General features: G+C 35.4%; 1 long non-coding RNA gene across 1 annotated transcript; it reads right to left on the bottom strand.

Annotated features, from left to right (window-relative positions):
• Positions 1 to 722: 722 nt before the first annotated feature.
• On the bottom strand, positions 723 to 1,872 carry LOC106124974 (uncharacterized). Its single transcript, XR_001228229.1, has 2 exons — positions 1,758 to 1,872; positions 723 to 1,039 (listed from the first exon to the last, which is right to left on the bottom strand). It is a non-coding gene; the product is annotated as an uncharacterized LOC106124974 (long non-coding RNA).
• Positions 1,873 to 8,639: the final 6,767 nt, after the last annotated feature.

Genomic DNA, 8,639 nt, shown 5'->3' with positions numbered 1-8,639 from the left:
TTAATCAAATTCACTACACGCTATAAAACATACAAGTGATATCACATTGAGCTATATTTCTAGTAATATAAGGCAACAAAAATTTAACTATCTTCTTATTAATATTATAAATGCTAAAGTTGAAATACATGGAGCAATGATGGATGGATGTTTGTTAAAGGTATCTTCATAACGGCTGCATGGATCTTGCAGAAATTTGGCATATATGTAAAACATACTCTGGAAGAACATATAAGCTACATCATTTTTTTTTCAACACAGAGAGTCTCAAGTGAGTCTCAGTGACAACGGTGAGTTACGGTCGACAGCTAATTTAATAATAAATCACCACTCAGGTACTGTAGATGCAATTACAAGGAAAAAAAACTTTGATAGAGTTTCTCAAGACCTAGAACAGGGGTGGCCAACTTGTGCGATGTATCAATTACAAACTTGTTGAAATCAAATTAATCGGCATAATTCAGTACTAAATAACTATATTTTATAAAAATAGAAATTATTATATATAAATAAATATTGATAGCTAGTAGCTATTTATAATAGTATAAGCATTGCGTCTGAGCATCATACGTTACGTTATATTCGTATTATTATTAACAAAACTCATAGTCTCATAGTCGCTATCGATCGGTTGACAACTCCTGCCCTGTAGACAATTGTATGTTTCATTTTGGTTGAAACATTTTGGCGTTTAATATTGCATTGTAAAAAAAACAAACGTGTAATACTTGAGAATTTAATACATAACAAAAAATATTATAATTAAATTGAGAATATTTAATGAACGTCGCTATTGTATAACTAAGTAAACATCCAGGTACAAGTAAGCTGAAGTAAACAGAAAACATCGTATTTCAAAACAATTCCAGGATCATCCGTAGAACGGAAATGGCGGAGGAGGCGGTGGGCCGAAGAAGGGTGGCGGAGGGGGGCCAAAGAACGGTGGGGGAGGTGGTCGGTAAAAGCCTCCCCCCCACCCGAAGCCGCCCACTACCACAGGAGGTCCTCCCCAACCACCTATCCAATGAGATTGTGCTAACTGGAAAGCGGAAAAGAGGAAAATTATTAACAACATTTTTCACTTTTACGTCACAAAGGATTTTCTTTTGCTTTTAGAAAAGTATATAAAATCAAATCTGATATCTAGCCCATTGGTCAGAAAATGATCAAACAACATTTAGTTGTACTTAAAATGTACATAAGACATAAGTATTATACATAGTAAAAACTTATATAATCCTTTATTATCTATAACTATAAACATTCCCAACTAAGTTAATTTATATGCACAGTTGTGTAGTAAAATTATAACTTAATATCAAGTTATATTTCATCAGTAAAAGCACAAAGGGTTAACTTAATTAAAATTAAACCTATGGGGATGAGCCGTCAGGGATATCTGTTCTATGTAACTACAAGTACAAAGCTTTAGCACAGAATGTAATATTACGTTCAAGTTACTGTCAGCTAATCCTATCTCTATCATTTATTAGAGTTTCCAAAACTGGCAAGTGGTGTTACTGCTATCAATACAATCTACACTAAAATGGCGAAAATTATATAGGCACAAAATACCACTACTCCAACCCCTCACAATATAAATCGACTAATCGATAAAATATTTTACTAAATAAAAATAAAAAAAAATTGTAAACTTCAGTAAATAAATACTATAATATAAATAAGAATATTAATATAAAATTCTAAAATAATTTGTAACATTCATAATGTATTGTAATAAAACTAATTTAACTTACAGGTAATAAAACACAGAACAGCGACATAAAAATTCCCGAACGAATAGAATCCATATTGATATAAATCTTAATAAAAACCCAACAAGGCTTAGCCGCGACAACTGTGCTGTCACTCCTCGTGTCTTTATATAAATGATGTTATATATGTCTTTTATTAGCAAATATTACATCAACATATACATACTCGTATATAGCTTCTACAAGATATATACTAGATTGACTATTATTTTTAAGTTTTTAAATAAAATTCCATATCTTAATATAATAGTTTAATTAAATATCTTGGCAACATAAGAGCTAAGTCAATACTATCTTAATATTCGTTAAGTTGAAGTAAAATATAAAAAAAATATGTAAACATATATACAAAGACATTATTAGTTTTTACATTTTCATTAATTTACGTTAATCGCTTATTAAAAATGCGATTTTCAACATAAACTCCGTTCAGTTTTGCCTGTAGAGGGTCAATATCATATGTACACTCTTCTATACATCAGCTGTATAAGAATTTACTACTTTGTACACTAGCTCTCGTCCGCTACTGCGTCTGCGTGGAACCATAAAAATATAGATTAGTAATGTGTTATTCCAGTCTATGTTCTACATCTATGCCAAATTTCAGCGAGTACCATGCCGTACTAGAAATACCTTCTAACAAACATCCATCTATCCAAACATTCACATTTCTAATATTAGTAAGATATTTGTTCCGTAAACGTATGAATAATTTATTCGGCCTTAAACGCAATTATCGATGGTCTTAGACGAAATTTTCCAATAAACTCTAAAAGTATTAATAAAATTTTCTTTGTTGAATTAATTTATAACCCATTTATATTAAAATCATGTCTCGTATTCCAAACAATGCTAGAATACTCTATGTATGAATATGTTCTATGAGAAACACCAATATAAGTATTGATCGTGCAAATACTTAGCGTGTGAAGTCTAATTAAACGTTGTGGAAAACATCAAGTTCCTTCAACGGTTATTCCCCGTCCGTGGAAATTCTTACGCGAGTAAATAATGTAATAAATATAAAATTTACAACATATGTAATCATTCAAATCACCTGGTAGTTTACTGATCTGAATTTTTAATAATCTTACTAAAATAAATGCGCATGTTTGGCCAGACAGATGATTATTATAAGGTACGGTACGGTACTTCAGAACGGCTCAACGGATCTTGATGAAATTTGGAATAGATGTAGGACATAGTCTGAAAAATCACATCATCAACCTTATCCCTATCGAGGGTCGGCACAGTATGTACGATAGTATGTAGTATGTATGTATAGTCTGAAAGAACACATAAGCTACTTATTAAGTGTCTTTAATTCCACGCTAAGAGATTTACAGGCGACAGCTCGAAGCACATAAAAGGAAGAAAATAGAAAATTTAAACTTAGTTACATACTGTCGCTCTGTTAATTTTTCTTAATACATAAGTCATACTAACAGTACTGAATTAGTTCTTAATATCGTAAGTTCCAATGCCCTACATGAGTAAGTAGGTTACTCTAGCTAATGTAATCCGAGAACACCCCGGGGTGTCGCTTCATCGACCCGCCATTGCACTGCTGCAGCTGCGCTCTCGTTCACCAATATCTTTCTACACTTTATTACTATCTAGAAAATTTTATTTATTTATTTATTTACATGGAAAACTTACAGCTATAATAATCTTATTAACTATAGACTAGACAACTGAGAGCCAATGACAAGTCTTCACTTATAACAATATTATATCTATAATGAGCAAACAAACAAGTATCGCTAGTATTAAACTATAGTAATATATAACAATGTAGTTAAAAACTAAATTATAGTAGAACATTAATATTAGTAGTAGCAGTTCACGTATATATTTTATTTGAAAAAGTCTAGTGCTAGGCACCTTCGTGCCGAGGATACACTCATAATAAATGGATCGAAATCATATTTGTTGCAGATTTTGTTAAAATTTCCAATTGCACGCACAATAAAACTGTTTTGTCTATAATTAGAAGAAGCTTTAGGCAACAGCAAAGGTGGTATGGAACGAATTGATTTACATGGAACGTTTATATATAATTTGGACAATAATTCGGGACAATCTATTTCATTATTAAAAATTTTTTGTAAGAAAATATAATCAGCTATCTCACGTCGAATGAAAAGTGGCAACAGATGATATTTGCGACAAAGTTCAAGGTAATTCTCGGAATGATAAGGGATTCTCTGATGGAAACAAAGGTACTTAATAAAACGTTTTTGGATGTTTTCAATACGATCAATATAACTGAGGTAACGCGGATTCCAAACTTGAGAAACATATTCTAAAAGGCTTCGTACAAACGTACAATATAGGATTTTAAGGGTTTTGGCTTCGGTAAAACATTTGGAAATACGCATTATGAACCCAAGTGCTTTAGACGCTTTTTTAACTATATTATCTACGTGAACATCAAAAAGCAACTTACTATCGTGATGAACACCTAAGTCGCGCATCGAAATACATCTAGGTAACAGTTGTCCACGCAGATAATAGGATGTGGCCAGAGCAGTACGTTTTCGAGTGAATGTGACTACTGAGCACTTAGAGACGTTGAGGTCTAATTTATTGACACGGCAGTACTCTTCAAGTCGCGATAGGTCAGCCTGAAGTACCGCCATATCGTCTAGCGACGATATAGTGTTGAAAATTTTCATATCATCAGCAAAGCAGAGTAGATTAGAAGATTTTAGGCAAAAGGAGATGTCATTAACATATATTATAAATAACAGGGGACCGATCAGGGAGCCTTGCGGAACGCCGCTAGGGACATGGACCCAGCTGGACATGTAATTATTAAGAACAACAGCCTGCGTTCTATTTTCGATATAAGACGAAAACCATCTGAGTAGATCTCCGTGTATACCAATGCTGTTTAACTTAAGCAATAGGATTTTATGGTCTATTCGGTCAAATGCCTTGCTATAGTCAGTGTAGATAACGTCAACCTGTTGGCCATCATCCATAGCAGATGTAATGAAATCATTGAATAAAATTAAATTAGTTGTAGTTGATCGGCCTTTTAGGAAACCATGTTGAAAGGGACTAAGCGAACTAGCAAGAATGGGATATAACTGATTGTAGACTATTCTTTCAAATACTTTGGCTAATATACATAATTTTGATATAGGTCTATAATTAGTAATTTCCGTTTTAGATCCTTTTTTGTGAACAGGCGTAACAAAGGCTGACTTCCAAATCTTGGGAACTACACCTAAGGACAAAGATTTCTCAAATAACATGGAGATAGGAATAGACAGAGATGATGCACATCTTATTAATAGTTGTGCAGATATGTTGTCCGGGCCGGCAGATTTCGAAGTATCGAGTTTACGGAGTTGATTAGACACCTCTTCAATTTTAACTTCAACAGAGCAGATGTCTGCTGCAGAGTTAGATGGAGGTAATACAAACGGAGGATTCGAGTTGCAGTTACTACCGACAGTAGGATCAAGAAAGGTAGAATAAAAGTAAGAGGAAAATGCTTCACAAATAGTTTCGCCTGAGTAAAGGTGTACGTTGTTGTACTCAAGCGTACTAGGAATAGAATTAGAATTATGGCGGTTTTTAACAAATGTCCAAAAGTGTTTCGGATTAGCTTTTATTGAATCCTCTGTCCGGCTTAGGTAAAGATTGTAGCACTCCCTTTCCAAAAGCTTTACTCTGTTACGTAACAATTTGTAGGTCTGCTCGTCGGATTTATTGCCGTATTTCTTGAATTTCTTGAAATATTTATATTTTTGCCTAATAGATTTAATAAGTGATACATTGTACCATGCCGGATATGAATTTTTTCTTATACTTTTATGTGGAATGAATTTATCTTGGAGTTCAATAATTTTCTGATTGAAGTATTCGACAGACGCATCCATGGATCGTAATGAGAATTCGTGTTTCCAATCAACTGCCGAAATTTCGTCATTAAGTAATTGAAAGTCGCCTTTGTGGTAGAAATAACGAACGCGCGGTGCACTGTCTAAGTTGGGTATAACAAAAAAGTCAAAATTAATTATGAGTGCCGGATGGTAGAGGTCAATCGGAACTAAAGCGTCGCTGCACTCCAATACAGTTATTTGACTATTAGATAGGGCCAAATCAAGAGTCTTGCCATAACTATTAAGAACACCATTATACTGTCCGAGGCCTAGCACGCACAGCTCATCAGCCAGTAAGTATTCGTCATTAGTAGCTAGGTGGTCCGGAGCGAATGATTGACCTTCACATGGAACCCAGGAGATGCCACTCATGTTAAAGTCGCCAATGACTAGAAATAGATCGTCGGGGTTACTTAACATGGTATTATTGAGTTGAGAGAGGAAGTTATTTAATTGTGTAGAAAATGATAGGCCGCTATTTTGTTTACAAAGATAAATAACACATATATAAAGATTTACAAGATTACGAGAGTTGTACTTTTTAATGTGTAATTTGAGCCAAAGGTCCTCCGCTGTCGAGTGAAAAAGCGGCTGCGAGGAAGCCTGTAATTCTCTACGCACTGCGATCAGTACACCACCACCTCGCGATTGGCCAGTGGAATCGTAATTCCGATCGCGGCGCCAAACTATGTACCGGTCGTCAAACAACTCCGAATCGAAAATACCATCCGTTAGCCAAGTTTCAGTTAACAGAACAATATCGTAGGAATTGATTAAAATCTGACGGTAAAAAACTTCAGTTTTAGTTCGTAACCCACGAACGTTTTGGTAATATATGGACAGCTGACGATTGCGAACATTAGCCATAGCACATAACTACAACGTTTGTATATGCGACCGATAAGGTTAAAGTAAACCAATTTGATTCGAGATTAACATGTACAATATTAATGTATTTAACAAACAGTATGAAATGAAGGTAGTGGGACCGGTTGAGGTCTATTAAAAACGAATAGTTAAAAACAATTGCGTGAAGAGGCAAGCAATAGAACGCTGGGTACGCAAGTGCAAGTGAGAAAAGTATATTTTTATTAGTTAACGTTGTTGTGTGAACAGTGCGATATCGAATACAAAAGTTTATTATGCGAGAACAAAAGGAAGGTGTCTCATTAGTTAACGAGCCAGGGGTGCAAAACCTTTTACAAAATCTGGAACAAATCACTGATTTTAATAAGTACAAAAATAAGTAGATTATAATGAATTTAAAATAGTGAACTAAAAAATCTCCAAATGCAGTTAGGCAATTTTTTATACAATTTTGTTTAAATGACTCGGGTTAACAATGACAAATGCTTTGCTAGTATTATTTTTGCGAACATGAATCTTACCATGCTTAACCCAGACATATTCATATTTCTTTTCTTTAGCAAGGCTTTTAACATTGGATAACAGTTTTTTTGTATCGGTACTTAAATGATCATTGACATAGACACGTTGAGATACTCCCTGAAGTCCCAAGTCGGTGGTAGATAAGTTCTTGGCGATCCGCGCAGCAGCAATGAAATCTTCCTTAATAAATCTGTTAAGAAAACTGACTATAATTAGTTTCTCATTAGAGTTGTACATGGGGACTCTTGAGATATAATTGATTTGCGACTTCGAAGAGGCATGTCCGATTTTACGTCCAATTGCATCCACTACTGAAAATAGGTTCTCACCCTTTTTAAGTGGAATGCCCTTGATCTCAACATTGTTTAGCCGTGAACGCTGGTCTTGCGCAGAAAGATCTTGCTTAGCTTTCGCCAATTCTGCCTGAAGTGCGCTTACGTCAGTTTCGCCAATCTGTGAGACCTTGGATTCAACGTCCGCGAGTCTGGCATTGAATTCCTCCACTTTCATGTGGGAGAAATCGCAGGCTATCTTTAGCTCCGACAATTCATCTTTGATCAGTCTTATGTCATCGACCAGAGCTGGTAAACTAGAGAGCTGACGCTTCATATCCCTAATTTCGCGAAGAATGGTCTCTAAAGAGGCAGCTGCATCAGGGGCCTCAGTCTGTGCCGGTGCACAGGTAGCGGGAGAGGACAGTTTACACGAAGCACATCTCCACTGGGCTCTCCTATCCGCTCCTAGCTTACGCCACCCGGTTTCAGAGATACTTGCGCATCCAAAGTCAAGAACCTTCTTACACGATCCACACTGAACCCCATCGATGAATTTGGCGTTACATATTGCGCACGACTTCATTTTTTAAATTTTTTTGTTTCCGAACTTGGAATTAATAAACCAAAAGCGAACTGTTACTATAAAGGTTGACGATCTATGCAATTCTAAGCAACAGGCGTGCACTACGAATGAATGCCCATGAAAGACTTTATAAACAACTTTCATTTAAAGAAACACGGAAGTCGGAAAGTTAAAAATAAGGCAAAGTATTAGTAGAACAATGCGTTAACGTTGGTTTCTGAGGTCAACATCTCTGTGTAAAGCATTTTTTTTGTATTATAAAGTGGCAAACGAGCAAGCGGACAATTGGAATTCCCGAAATAGCGAAGTGACCGCTGCCCATAGTATTATAGAATATTGCAATTAAATTTGGTACTATCAACGTTGTAGCGCTAAAATTGATTTATCATTACATTATAAGCTTAGGACAAGAGTCAATCTATCAGATTCTCAGTATAAAAGATCTCGTGAACACTGGAAGAGCCGTCGATCGCCGCCGTTGGTGGGTTTTTAACAGAAAAGTCTATGTCTCTTGATAGTCTTTGGTTTTGTTTGCTTTAGCTGTTGCATGAAATAAAACGTCACACGGGATATATGTTGACAAAATTGTACTTACTATATTTTATGAATGTTGTGCCGTTACCGGGCTAGTTTGGGTGGCGCTCCATCGATCGCCAATGCACGGATTGCATCTGCGCTATCACACTCAGCGAAAAAGTGATGTGAAAATGTTCTATCGATA

The sequence above is a fragment of the Papilio xuthus genome, unplaced genomic scaffold, assembly GCF_000836235.2.
Source record: "Papilio xuthus unplaced genomic scaffold, Pxut_1.1 DF825946.1, whole genome shotgun sequence".
NCBI classification, from domain to species: domain Eukaryota; kingdom Metazoa; phylum Arthropoda; class Insecta; order Lepidoptera; family Papilionidae; genus Papilio; species Papilio xuthus.
The sequence above is the reverse complement of the archived record's forward strand: the minus strand, read 5'-3'. Positions and strand labels throughout refer to the sequence as shown.